This window comes from Callorhinus ursinus, unplaced genomic scaffold (genome assembly GCF_003265705.2).
Source record: "Callorhinus ursinus isolate GAN/ISIS: 27379988/994484 unplaced genomic scaffold, GSC_fseal_2.0 scaffold12, whole genome shotgun sequence".
Classification (NCBI taxonomy): domain Eukaryota; kingdom Metazoa; phylum Chordata; class Mammalia; order Carnivora; family Otariidae; genus Callorhinus; species Callorhinus ursinus.
The window spans coordinates 56,244,953-56,259,841 of NW_027397074.1; the positions used below are offsets into that span (position 1 = coordinate 56,244,953).

Below are 14,889 nucleotides of genomic sequence, written 5' to 3' on the forward strand. Positions count from 1 at the left end.
TGTGAACACTACCTGTGGTACTTTATTTGTATCTTTTTTAAAAAATGATGTTAATATATTTAGGGGATTACTAGATTTGCTTAATTCCTTGAATTAGGGAGCATATAATTTTTAATCTTTGTATTTCTACTGAGCTTTACATATTTTAGGTACTCTAATTATTTAATGAGTGAAATTATTCAATAATTCAGCTCCCAGTCTACTCAACAAGAATTTGTTTAGGGCTATCTGAGGGCTAGATGGTTGAAAAATGCTCAAGGAGCTTAATGTCTCATAGTAGGTGATAAAATATAAACAGAATAGTATCTTGATCATCTTATAACATGCTATAAAATGTTTGAGTAGGGTTCATCAGAAGAAAAAAAGCAAGTGGGCAAATCTTTCTATGGAAATATGGGGTGTCAGAAAATGCTTTAGAGGAGAAGATACACTTAAGATGAAAATTTTGTTTGACACAAATCATATAAGCCAGGAGCTTCCTAGAGCACATACCTAGTATACTTGCTAAGACTGAAAAAATTATCTTTCAACACTTAAAAATACCAGCTTCCTTGATCTTAAGGAGAGCAGCCTTTACTCTCTTCTTGATAATCTTTTCTACAAAAAGCTTATAAGAAAGTTTTTGGAAATCTTACCACATTTCAGAGAATATCTTCAATCATTTTGTTACCATTCTGCATTATAAGTTTCACTCCTACAAGAATTTTAGAGATTTACTCCTACATGAACATGTAAATTATTTAATAAATTAAAATCATGGCTTAGTCAGTTAAGCCTCTGCCTTTGGCTCAGGTCATGATCCTGGGGTCCTGGGATCAAGCCCCAGGTCAGGCTCCCTGCTCAGCGGGAGGCTGCTTCTCCCTCTCCTTCTGCCTCTTCCCTCTGCTCATGCTGTCTCTCTCTCAAATAAATAAATAAGTAAATCATTTTAAAAAAAGAAAAAAAATTCTTCAAAAACATAAAATAAAAAAATAAAAATAATAAAAATAAAATTGTAAAATATACATAGCATAAAATTTACCATTTTAACCATTTTTAAGTATATAGTTCCTTGTCATTAAGTGCATTTGCATTTTTTTTGCAACCTTTACTAAAGCTTTTGTGAACTTATAAAATTGAAATTCTGTAACCATTAAATAGTTCCTCCTAATTCCCCCTCTCCTAGCACTGGTGACCACCATTCCACTTTCTGTCTATGAATTTGACCACTCTAGTTATCTCATATAGGTGGAATCATACAATATTTATCCTTTTGTGACTGGCTTATTTTACTTGGCATTAATGTCTTCAGGGTTCTGTTTTATAGCATGTGTCAGAATTCCTTTCCTTTTTGAGTCTAAATAATATTCCATTGTATACCTGTACTGCATTTTGTTTATCTACACACGTTATGATGGGCATGAACATGGAAATTGGAATTATACTTTTCATGTATGGAACTTATTATAATCAAATCAGCAAAACACTAAAGAAGGACATAAAGTTAAAGTCATTTTGTGGTTATATGTATTTGTTCAAGAGGGAATCTACAAATATGTAGGGTAATATTAGAACACATTTATTTGACCAGAATCTTGGCAAATAAGAATTCAGATTACAAGTTCAGATTGGGTGCAAAAATGCTCAAATTTTGAAAACTACTACTCCAATTTGTATGCAAGCTATGTATTAGACTTTTTTCATCCACATAAATACAGTATCTGCCATACCTGTAGTGTTTTAAGAAACAGAATAACAGGTGAAAACAGCCAGAACCTTTTACTAGGGCTGTGATCCTAGAGCTGTTGCTTCTGATGTTCTGAAAGCTGTTGTTTCTTGATTGTGTACTGTTAGTGCCATTACTCATTAAGATGATTGGTGAAGTCTATACACCTCACAGGCTAAAACGAAGAAAATCAATTTCAGACTCCTCTAAAGTATCCACAGAGGACACACAACTTCTATGTCAGTAGGTCACTCATTTTTGGTACTGTGACTCTGCGACACTATTATTGCTTTTAAAGAAAGAATTGGAACAATCATATACAGGGCTACTCAGGGACTATGCGTGTGTACATGAGCATGCACATGCATGCATGTGTGTCTATTTTCTAGTATATATTTCTGGATTTCCACAGCTATAGATTAGTAGCACTAAATTATAGGAGGCATGAAAAAGGCGAGGAAATAAATTTTGCTTTTGTTGACTTTTGTTGAATATATCTTTTAAAAAAGTGTGATCAACAATTGAGAAGAAAATAATTCTCCCTTTGTTTTGGACAACTCAGACCAATGATTAAGCATTGTATAAAGACAACATTAACTCACTGTGTTTGTATCATTTGTTGTTGTCCTTGAGATATAATTGACCTGTAACTATCTGTATGTTAAACACTGGTCATAACAGTTTGATTTCTATGGGGCTAGCTGAACATTCCACAAAGATATTTTCTTTGTTTCATTTTGTGAAGTCATGTCATTTGCAAATGGATATTCTAAGTAAATAAATAATGCACATACTTTGTGTACAAGTTTCTGACAAAAATTTCAGTATGGTTTAGATCTTAGAATATACCTAGGGATACAGCAGGAGAACAATATACAGTTGTAATATATGTAGAGGATAGTCATGTTGTTGATATTTTGAATAGGGATAAAACGGTAGAAAAATAATTATTTGGATGAAAATAACTTTAAAAAAGAAAGCCTCTTACATTTGCAATGGAAATTAAAGATGGCTGAATGAGAAAGTAAAAGTGATAGTTAAGGATCTCCTTTGCCTTCCTTATTGGTACACACTGTTTTTGAACTAAATAATTTATCTTTGACACACAAATTATGTAATCCTTGTGCTTCTTTTAAAATTTACTTTAATACCATTAAATTATGATGCTACTAATATGAATCTTTTAAATGAGTTAATGCAGTTCTCTTTAATGTACTTTTTTAAAGCTCTTGGTCCTTCTGTTGTTCGTCACTATCAATAAGACATGCACTTTAGAATTATGCTCCCCTCCACACTGGTGGTAGAGATACATTTAAGGCTATCCATCAGAGATCATTTTATATCTACAATCATATGTTTTTACATTAATGATCTTTTATCCATCCATTTTGAGAAAGATATTTAGAGAACTTGCTCTGTGGCAGGTAGTTTTCTTGACTTTCGTATGTCTTTGTGAAAACGGCTTGCCCACTTTCTCCCAGTAGTTCATGGCCAGAGAATAATGACTGCTCTATGTTCGTGCTTTAAAAAATAAAGAAATATGCAAGAGAGCCCCCCCAAAGAAGCAAAAAGCAAAAAATTTTTGATCGATCTGAATACAAGGAAAGATAATTTTGTAAAATTTAATTTTCTGAGTTGTATTTGAGAATCAACCAGAAATTTGACTTATTTTTAAAATAGTGTAGTTGAAAAAAAAATCAGTAAAATTTCAAATTGCTATTTATTTCTCTAGAAAGTAGACTAAATTTAATTGTATCCTTCTGAGTTTTCTTTGTATAATACAGAAATTCCTGAATTATCTAGAATGTTTCATATTTCTATAATTTACCCAATGATAAATTAATTTTCTCATTCTAAAATGTTGCATGGACTCATACAGATAATAATTGTAACACTTCTCTAACAATGTATAACATCTCTTTAGAATACATTATATGAGATTTAATAGATAAATAGGCCAAATGAGAAGAACCATTTATTTATTGAAAAAAACCACATTGTATCCAGATGTCTTCAAAAATCTTTATTAATCCAATAATTGTATGGAAATTTTGTCAGTGAAAATAGTGAAGTTGCTAAAATTCGTGTCTAATGTGGTAGATACAGCCACATTAAGAAAGTCTAAAGTTTTCTCCCCTTTTGTATAGGCTCCTAAACTAGATACCTAAGTGCTTAGAAGTTGGAACCCACTAACGAATAATGAACTTCATCAGGAAGGTTATTTGTAAGAAGGACTCTTACTGGGTAGTAAGAATTTAGCAGGGCCAAATCATTGAGAAACATTTTCACTAGCTAAATGAGTATACTGGCAAATATTTTTTCTTGTCTTTGATAATGCTTCTGTGGGTCTTCCAGTTGGTACCCCTAAAATGGTTTTCTAAAATGTTTGACTTGATATGCCATGAAGAGTACTTTAAAAGAATTCAGAAAACATTGTGAGAATGGGGTTTTGAATTTCCTGCTGAAATGTCAGTGATATATCTTTAACTCTTGGGAGTACCTAGTGAGCATCTTGTCAGTTTGGTTTGGCATCTGGGCAGATCCTAGCACAGTGCTTGAGGACTGTAAATCCTCAATGAATGTTGGACTATATGTATATAGTTTTGTGGCTCAAAACCATTAGAAAACCTCCCTGATTATATTTGGAATCCAGTTTCTTACAGATTTTCATCTAAATAAAAGTATACATAAAAGGGTACAGACCTATCAAGTTGCTGCTGTCAGTTTTCAAATTGTGTTTATTTGAATATTTGAAAAGATTGCATTTTGTAAAATTTCGCACAATATATTCATATAATCAGAATCTCTTTCAGTTCTAAAACTAAAAATGCTATTGTGAATTTTCCCGCCTGCTGACCTTGATAATTTGTTTTATTTCACACTGTATGTTCCTAAAGTATCCACTAATTTTTCATTTAAAAAAACAAGAGGAATAAGCAAAATAGATGTTTTTATTGGAATAAAAAGAAAGGGACTATTTCTTAATGATTTTAATGCACTGGGGCCTTTATATGAATCTCATCCTACAATTATAAGAGCATTCTCCCAGGATAGAGAATAAAATAAATGCCTAGAATCAAATGATGATTAAGAATTATTTCAGGGCACCTGGCTGGCTCAGTCGGTAGAGCATGTGACTCTTGATCTTGGGGTTCTAAGTTCAAGCCCCATGTTGGATATAAAGATTACTTAAAAATAAAATCTTAAAAAAATATTGTCAACAATAAATAAACAATATACGAGATAGCTATCTAGTAATGGATGACTATTTCTCTTGATGAAGGAAGAAAAAAGAGAAGGTAATGTTTTTATTTTAAAACTTCCAGCCTGAAATTTGAACAATCTGTAATCATTCTTTTATCGAGTTAGAGATGAGATAACGTAAGAAAATTCAGTCTGTCAAAACATTTTGTTTCGTAAACCACATACCTGCGTTGTTTTATTTTAATAAATGTATAGAATAGCTTCTCTAAATAGATGAAATATATAAAGTATATGTGTAAAGTAAGCAGAATTGGAAGGGAGAGTCAGGGCTGTGAAATGGGCATACTTTCTCACTGGATCTCAGCTTCTTTGAACACATGTTCTTTTTCTTTGCCAAAGTTAAATGGACTTCAGAAGGGAATCCATTACCTGACCTAGTACGTGATTTTTTAAATCATTGCTCAGTTTAAGTTGCATTTTATTCACAAGTTTATATTTTCTGGAAAAAAATTGTTTTCTCCATATTGGGTTATGTGGGTAGATTAGGCTAGATGATAGAGGTGGATCGGTGTTGGTGGAACTTAACTGAATAGTCAATTAGAGAAAATTGAAGTATTGAATTAAAAGCTGTGGATAGGAAGGAAGCCAGAGCTTCATAAATTTAAGTAGCTTTAATATTCATTTCACATTTATGAAGCACATACTATATCCTGGATGACAGTATGCTGGTGTTACCCTTTTTTTTTTTTTTTTTTTCACAAAACATCAATATGTAGAGGATACTCCACATTGTATTGTGGTAGAAGCCAAAAGAACTGGTATCGGGCTGGGACTCTAAACTTGCCAAAGACATTTGGGGAAGGAATCATTTGATAAGTGGTAGAGAGAACATCAAAATTTCAAGTCATCCAGAGTTATCAGACTCCTTATATAGTTGTAGTTGTGTATCCTGAAAGTGATTGGGAAAGTGACTGGGATGGGATCCCAGTATCCTAAATCTTTCTTACATAGGCTAAAAAACTTGCCCTGAGGTTGGAATTCTGGATCTCTAGACTGCCTGTCTCCTGTTGACTGCATCTCATTTTCTTCTGGTTTGAAAGAGATGGACAAACTAAAGAAATGATCCCTGAAAGAGATGGACAAAGCAGCTCAGTGTCAGGAAAGCAGCTACAGAGGCATTGTCCTCCACGTTAGTATTGTCCACTTACTTCTGTGTGATCTCTTTACATACTTAAGCACTCTGTTATTTGCTGAAAATGAGACCTTTGTGTCACCAAAAATAAGAGAGGAAAATGAAACAGTGTAAAACCAGGTATTTGTTCTGAGGATCACACATGGTGATCTGATACTAAACGTGGTTCTGTCTCGTAAAAACAACTACTGGTCAGCATCGAAAGGAGGATGAGCTTACTTATTTTCTTATCCAAGTAAAAAGGAAAGGAAGGAAGTACCAAAATAGGAAGGGATGAGTAAGCAAATAAAAGAAAGAAAGCACTTTTAAGTCTGATGCATTTTTTTTAAGGCTTACGCATCCGACTACAATAGACTAAAAAAAAAGAGCTATGTGGTGTTCTGTATAATCTGATTGTGTTTAAATCTGCGTTAGTAATTCTAGAAGTAGCATTCTTATATTTTTCTTTGCCATTTTCTTCTAATTTAGTCTTAAATTCTCAGGCAAAAACAACAAAACCGAAGTGGTTTTCGAAGGAGTTCTCTTTTATTAGTGGTCCATTTTTTGAGCTCCCACTGAGCATATGCCTCTGCAGAACGAATTAAAGTCAACTCCAGCCTGTGTTTGAACTTAGGAGCTTGTTTTCAACCTATTACCTATGGTTTTTAAAATTTTTTGAACTTGGGTAAGAATTCAGACTTTAATTTTATTGCCTGAAGTGCTTTTTCTCCCCTCTCCAGTTTTTTAATATTTCACTCTATTAGTAATGCTGTCAAAAGTACTGTGTGGTTTTTCTTTCTTCCACGATGTATTGGAAATACCAAATGATATTTATGCTGCTTTGGAAACTTATTCATTTTGACTGTTATGACATCATGTATTTACATGTTTAAGGTTTATATGATTTTCATAGTTCTGATCTACACTGTGACAACTATTTTAATAAAACAGTTCTAATAAGCTTGGGAGTTTTTTTATTAAAGTTATGTGTCCTGTGAAAAGTGAGGTATGTCTACTTGATGAGCCTTTATTTTAACTTTAATGTTATTGAAACTACTTACTTCCAGTAATTTTTCATAAAAAGTAGAGAAAAAATAAAATGTTTTCAAAACTGCTTTAGCTTTTAGAATATAATTTTCTCTTTATTACTGCATGAGAAATTTAGATTTGATTCAGGCCGGTGTGTCCCCTTTTTTCCACCTGCCTCAAAATAATTATTTTCACATGGAAAATTGCTATTATAGTTGGTATCACCCTGTGCTTATTTTTGCTTACATGGTATCACATTTTAACTTATAATCTCTCTCTGGCTTCAGGAAATATCATTCATTCAAAGGCATGTTTTACTGCATGCTTACTCTGTCCTTAAGCAGTCAGCAGGGAGAGTATCTTTTATCTCTGTGTCTCCAGTCAATAGTAAACCTGGTGCTTAATAGGTGTTTAGTATCTGCAATGATTGAAAAGGAAAAAAGTCTTTTGTACAATTTGAAATTTCAGCCATTGCTGTTCAACAGATATAAAGTTTCAGTTATGCAAGATGAGTAAGTTTTGGGATCTGCTGTATGACATTATGCTTATAGTTAACAATAGTGTATTGTGCACTTAAACATTTATTGAGGCTGGATCTCATGTTAAGTGTCCTGACTACAATAAAAAAAGATATAAGTGAAATTTAATTTTAAAGTATCTTTACATATTTGCATAAATATAGTAATGCATTTTTACACAGTTCCAGCTAGCTTTTTGTCTGAGTGAAATCCAAGAAAGCAGAATCCTAAAAGTAAGTGTCCTGTCTTTATCTTTTCCTTCAATGACTGCCTATTCACCTTCCACCTTATCTATATTATGTTTATTCATTTAATTTTGATTTTTACATTCTCTGACTGAACCTGCCTATAAAATGGATATTTTCAATTCAAAACTAGAAACAAATTTATAAATGTAAAAGGCGTTTGTCCTATCCCTGAATAAATATGTTTTGAACTGTCCCCAGAATGTCAGCAAACTTAACTTTCATTGTGGCTTCAATTATTTTCAAGGTGAACTTTTATCTCAGTTCAATTTCTGTGACTTTATCTCCTTAGTGGTTTGTTAGGGATGTGGTAGAACCTGAAGCCTTCTGTGCTCCACCTTCTTAGATCTGGATGCTATTAACTGTTGGGGTGGGTCAGCCCAACAAGGGTAAATCTTGCATAGGCCCCGTTCTGCAGAGATAATAATGCTTACATGATTCACCCGATGTGGCTAAATGATAGTGAATCTAAGTTTTTATTGGTAATTGGAGTACATCTATTTAGCAATTCTGGGGTCTCCCTTTACCTTCTACTCCATAAAGTTGGCAGGAGGATAATTTGAGAACCAAACTCATAGAATAAATCTCCTGTAGATTAGCTATAATTAGTATTTATGTGTATATGTTTATACAAGCTTCAAAGCTTTGCATCTTGGGCATTCGTCACTGCAGGACGGCTCCAGTATTAGCTACCAAAACTAAAAATCCTGCTTTATTAAGGTGTAGGTTAAATCACTATTTTTCACACTTTTGAAACGGTATCTATACTACGTTCTCAATGTTATTTTAATTTCCAAAATAAAATGAATATTGTGCCATAGTAAATCAAGGCAGTGGAACAGAACATTCCTTTGTTTCCATGTCTTACCTGTTTTGAAAACTCACTGAATTAAATTTTGTCTCCAGATTACAAAGGCAGTTTCTCTGTCCTGGTTTAGATACGTCTGTTTTATCTAAAATTTTAGTTTTAGATTCCCATGCCTATCCAGTTCCCTGTTGACTAGTCAGTGAAAGAATACATTCATTCAACAAATATTTATTGACTGCCTACTACGTGCAAGGAAGCAGGTTGGGTTTTTTGGACTCAAAAGTGAATTGAGCAGACAAGCATCCCTGTCCTTGCGGACTTCATGCGGTTTTAACCAGAGCTAGGTTGCTAATTATAGTGATGTATGTATGTATCTCTGAAAGCGGTTTCATAGTATTTAACCTTTGCAGAGCCAGCTTTTTAAAAATCTAAGCTGTTTCCTTTCTTAATATTTGTAACATCTGCACTCAAATGATAACAATATGATGTTCCTCTTGTGTAAATGCCTGCTGGAAAATGCCTTCTGAGCCCTTCCTAAGTTTTGTTAGGAATAGAATAGCTGTTCATATAGAATATGGACTGTCTGCCTTCTGAAAAGTAACTTACCTGTTCCCCAGAAGCCCATGGTTGTTTCTTTTATCCTGCTAGCTTACATCCCCATTACCCAACAACTGTAATTAAACTTAGGCGTTTGTTGTTTTGCTGGGGTTTTGTTGTTTAATTATTCTCAGTGAAGTGTTGGTTATACTATCAAGGCTTTGTAACCGATGAGCAATTATTTGCTTACTCTTACCTGGCTAGAGTTAACTAGCTTGTTTCTAGATAATAAAATAATTCTTACTTCTCACCATTCCCCAAGAAGACCTATGCTGTATAATATGAAAACAGAACTGAAAATGTTAGTGCGGTTTTTACTTTTGTGCATCAGTTTACACATTATGACCTATATAACAAATGTATTTTATTTACTTCAGATATTTTTAGTATATCCTTCCAAACTGTGGGAGTCACAAGACTAAGGATTTGTGTTATGCTATTTTGTGGTAGCATTCAAAAGACACTTATTTTACACTTAAGCTTTGTACAATGTAATTTTTTTCTTTTTTGTTTAAAAAACAATTAAATGATAGTATTTCTTTTAGGACATATCTTCATTTTTGTTAATTAAAAGACAGGAGGGTAGAAAATAGTAACAGAGAGTTCCAAGTGACATTAGAACACTAAATCTCTTTCTTGAGTATCAGCGAGTTCTTAGAAAAAATAAACACAACAAAACTAAACCACCTAGTAATTGTTCTCTTCATCGAATACAGTTCTTAAAGAAAACAGGTCAAACCCTTTGTGAATATCAGAGTGATGATCTCTCCTACCACAACAAACGTTAAATAAATTCGTAATGCACTTTAAAAGGCTAGAAGAAATGTGTAAATGTGAACCACATAGGGATCCTTTTATCCAGAAATTGTTCTTTGACTTAAATTAAGTGCTGCCTATATATATTCATATATATACCATGTTGCTCAGTACACTGTGATAACTATTCATTACATATTCCTCATTATACTGCACACTGTGAAAGCAGGGTTATGGTTTTATCTTAGAGCCTGGTCAGCCAATCAATGTGTGTGAATGTGTGTATGCAAGAGAATTCTAATTAGCCTCTTTAGCTCTGGTTTTGCCTTTTCCTTTACTGGCTTAAGTTGTTGTTGCTGTTTTTTAAATTAAGTGATCATTATGAGAATTGTGATCAGTAATCTATGACATAGTTTATATTTTCTTTCTTGAGCTTTAAGTTACTAAAATAATACATACTTATTTAAGTAATATAAATATTAAATAATAATGATAAATTAATGCTTATTTAAATAAAATAACATTTGAATAAAAATGCAACTGTGTATTATTGTGGTGATAACGTATTTGTTTACTTTTAAAATTAGCTTCTTTTGTATTTAATTTTGACTTTTATCAAAGAAATACATGCACACAGTTAAAAAAATCAAATGACAGAAGGCTTACTATAATGAAAAATAGCATTCTTCTGCCTTGTGTCTTCCTACTACCCAGGCCAACTATATAGAAGTAACAAGTTTCTGGCATTCATATCCACAATTTATTTTATATATCCATAATTGCAAATGATGTGCTTATTGCTAGTTCTTGATTTATCTATTTTTCGAATTGATATAATGAATAATGAATTAATTTCAAATGAATAATGAAAATGGAGAAAGTAGTGAGAGAAAAGATGCAAATAAAAAAATTGAATAAAATCTAAGCTAACATATTCTACAGTCGATATCTGCATAGGGTGTTTTGGGTCCATAAACAACAGGTAAGTATTTTAGGTATCCCAAATTACTTCAAAGAATAACTGTATTATTTATGCTTCCATTACCAGTAAACAAGAGAGTACTCATCTTTCTGTATTCTTGCCAACACAGTGTAGAATCCAGCATTCAAATGTGTGCTCTTCTGATGGCATGAAGCGGTATCCTACTGTTTTTTTTTTTAATTTGCATCTTCCCTTGAACATTTTAAACTATACTTGATAGCTGTTCTAGCTTCCCCCCTCTGAGAAACTGCCTGTTCAGGATTTTTGCTCATTTTTCTATTAGTTCTCTCTGAATATATATTTTAATATTAATTCCTTGTTCGTTTTAAGTCTTCTCTCAGTTTATTTATAAAATTTATCTATGGTATCATTCATTGAAAAATTTTCATTTGGTTTGGCCAGATCTATCAATTTTATGCCTTACTATTTTAGGTCTTGTTTCAGAATTATTTTTTAATTTTAGGTGTCAAAAATAGTCACCTAAGTTTTTCTATTAGCTTTGAAAAGATAGCTTTCACATTTAAAACTCTTTAATCTCACTGGAATCCAAATTTGTACATGGTATAAAATAAGGAGCTGAGTTTATTTTTTGCCATATATAGATGGTTTTTCTTTGTCCATACAATAACTCAGCACCAACCTTTTCTTTTACTTTGTGATGTTACCTTATATAAAACTCTGATTGCTATGTGGGTTTATTTCCAAACTCTATTTCCCTGTCTGCACCTGGCTTTAGCAGTAAACCTAATATTTGGTAGAATGGATTCCCTCTCTTTGTCCTTTATTTTTGAAGTTTACTTTGAGCTATAGCATATACTTTTAAATTGGGTTCGTGGATTTTATTTAAAAATCTAGAATTTATAGATTGATTTGGGAAAATTTGTTATCTATGAAAATGGGAAGGAGAAAATAAGCCAATATGGAATTAGGAAATAATTTAGATTGCTACATATTAATAAGAAATATATTTCTTTTGGTGGCATATAGCAGGCAAAAAATTATTATGGAAGAAAGATTAACACAAGGAAAATTAAGAGGGGAGCCTGCTCATGTGCAAAATTTTATCATTAAGAGACAAACGAACAATAGAAGCAATAGAGAAAGACTGCTAGAATGTGAAGAACAGGCATTTGAATTGCCTTAATTTTTGTGACTTTGAGTTACCTTGATAACTAAAATAATGGTTTCAAACTATGCTTTGCAGAATACCTAAGACTTTGTAGAATACCCCCAGGGTACCTGAGAAAAGAACGGGTGGTATTGAGTACTGGGGGCTCTGATTCAACCAGAATACTTGAATACTTCATTTTTATCTGTGTAACTAGTTGACCCGTCACTAAGATTTTATTGGAAGAAAGGAATTTTAGCCAGAAGTGTTTGGGAACAATTTAAATAAAATTAGTGAAATGTCTAAATGGTATATGATGTCATCCATCCTTTTCAATGCCTGTGAAAGGCATTGCTAATAGAATACAGGACTCCTTCTGCTAGACTCAGATTTAATCTCCATATAGCTTTCCATGTGGTGACTATCAATCAATCAAGTTGGTGTGTCAATCAAAATCCACTTATTACCTATGTACTATTAAATTCTGTAATTTCGTTGGTCCTTAAGAACACTTATTTTAGCCTAAGAAAGGTATGAGCTAATTCTTTCAGATTAAAGAAGGAAGAGACTAGAAAAGAGAGTCGTTAAGTAGGAAATGGGTCTAGGAAATACTCATTCAAATAACCGTTAAGGTAATAACCCTTACATTGCAATTATAAGGAGAAAATGCTTACTACCAATGTGTTAATTGTGGAAAGGCCTACAAAGCTCGTTAAGTATGTGTTGAAGAGGCAATTGAAATCAGTCGTGTTTTCATTTGGGAATCTTGAGACATAAATAATTGTATTCTATAAATTATAAAATTTAATCACCAAAAGTTTAAACCTGCCAAATCAATGTAAGAGTGGGAGATAAAATCTGCATCTCTTAGAAATGCATCCCATGCTGTCTCTGTGGTCCTTGCTTTGGTTCAAACAATGGATTTTAAACTTCTCGAAATTAAAATATAGAAAAGCATTTTCATACACATTTGAAGACTTCCAAAGCAATGAATGCATTAACAATTATCTTTATTTGAGTTTGAGTATGTTTTATGTGCTATGAAGTCATTGAACTAATTGTGACATAAATTTAAAATTAATTTTTAAAGTACTGACAGTTATTTGTTTCTATTAATAGGGCTATTCTAATGTGATGCTGGGATTGAGTTTACCCAGGACTCCATATCAAGGTTGACTCAAAAGTCTTGTGGAAGATCTGGGAGAAATTCGTAAGTGGCCTTTTGACAATTCTTTTTGGTTTGTTGTGCTTTTGTCTGTTTTTCTAGTGTTTATTTTATTCTTTAATTTTTTGGTTAGGTATCTTTGCCCAGATGTTAAAGTTATTAGTGAACCACAGAGACTTGTGGTTCCAATAGTATGACTATAGGAATATTTACCACTGTCGCTTCTCTTGCCTTTCCCATTTCACTCCTTGCTGTGCTTTCCCTTCCTATTAAACTTGGTTTCTTTTTTTTTTTTTGAAAATTATTACAAATTTATGCAGAAGATGAATTTGGTTTTGAACTATTGAAAGGAAATGATTAGTCAAGAAAAGCACTGGATTATTTTTGGTTATCATTATGTGGTTTTTTTATCCTCATGTTTTCAGTATTACTTTATTAAGATTGAGTTGATGTTGAGGTTTTTGGGGGAATCTAGAAATGCCAAAAATAAAGAGAATAATGTACTGGTAATGATATTTTTTTGAAACTTTGATTTTTCTTATAAACTTTTTGAGATCCAGCAAATCAGCTGTTTAGAAAGCATTTGTTTTTGTTTGTTTTTAATGTTGTACTTCTTTAAATCTAATGGAACTTTTCCTCGATGTTTACAGTGTCAATTTAGAGAACTTTAAATCCATTGTTTGGTATAAAGCAAGGGTCACAGACATGGCATGAGATGCATTTCCAAAAGGTGTAGATTTATTTCCCACTCTTACTCAATATACAATGTTTCTGTAAAATTATTTTTTCAATGTCACCACTGAACTATGGTATCAGTCAAGCAGTATGTTTACAGCTGGCCAAATCTGTAAAAATATAATTATAAAAAGAAAACTAAAAGAAATTTTAGGTGAGAAGTTTATATTATTTCTCATCCTAGTCTTAACCCCAAAGAGAAGGGAACCATGGTGTCTGTTTTTTTCTGAATTATTTTTATTTCTTTCCCACCCCACCCCAGAATTCTTTATCAGTGGGGTTCACCGAAATTGTAGGACAGGCCTCAGGATCCTTGTTCTGCCTATATTGCTCTACCCATTTCTGAAACTTTCTCCAGATGGAGGTTGCATATCTTCCCTAAGAGATATTTTTTCAGTGTGCTTGAATTATATAGTCAAATATTTCTCAGGCATTTTACCTACTATTTTGCCTGTGGACTTCTTATTTTGTACCAACTTTATTATTTTGCCAGATATAGAAAGAAAATGATTCCACATTTATTTAGGACTTAAGATTTTTAAAGCACTTTGGCAACTTTTTACTTCATTTTACTCTAACTAAACTCATAAATTTTACTCTTGCATTGCTTATGACATAAGGATGACCTTATCCTATGTTTAGTAAGTGGGGAAACCAAAACACAAAGAATTTAAATGATTTGGAAAAATTAATATAGCCTGTTGTGATTTTATAGTTAATAATAAATAATAAACAATTAGGTATTACTAGACTATCTACTAAAGCCCAATCATTTTTTTTTCTGGGTTAAGTCCTTTATGCTTACTATAGACAGTGGCTTTGTTGATATATTCTGTCTTTGTAAGACCTTTTAATATTTAAATCCT

General features: G+C 32.4%; 1 protein-coding gene across 1 annotated transcript in view; it reads left to right on the forward strand.

Annotated features, from left to right (window-relative positions):
* FOXP2 (forkhead box P2) overlaps positions 1-14,889 on the forward strand; it is a 550,365-nt gene that overhangs the window by 149,227 nt on the left and 386,249 nt on the right. Inside the window, exon 4 of the mRNA XM_025873321.2 lies at positions 13,243-13,333. The gene's annotated coding sequence lies outside the window, so the exon portion shown is untranslated. The remainder of the gene's footprint in view (positions 1-13,242; positions 13,334-14,889) is intronic.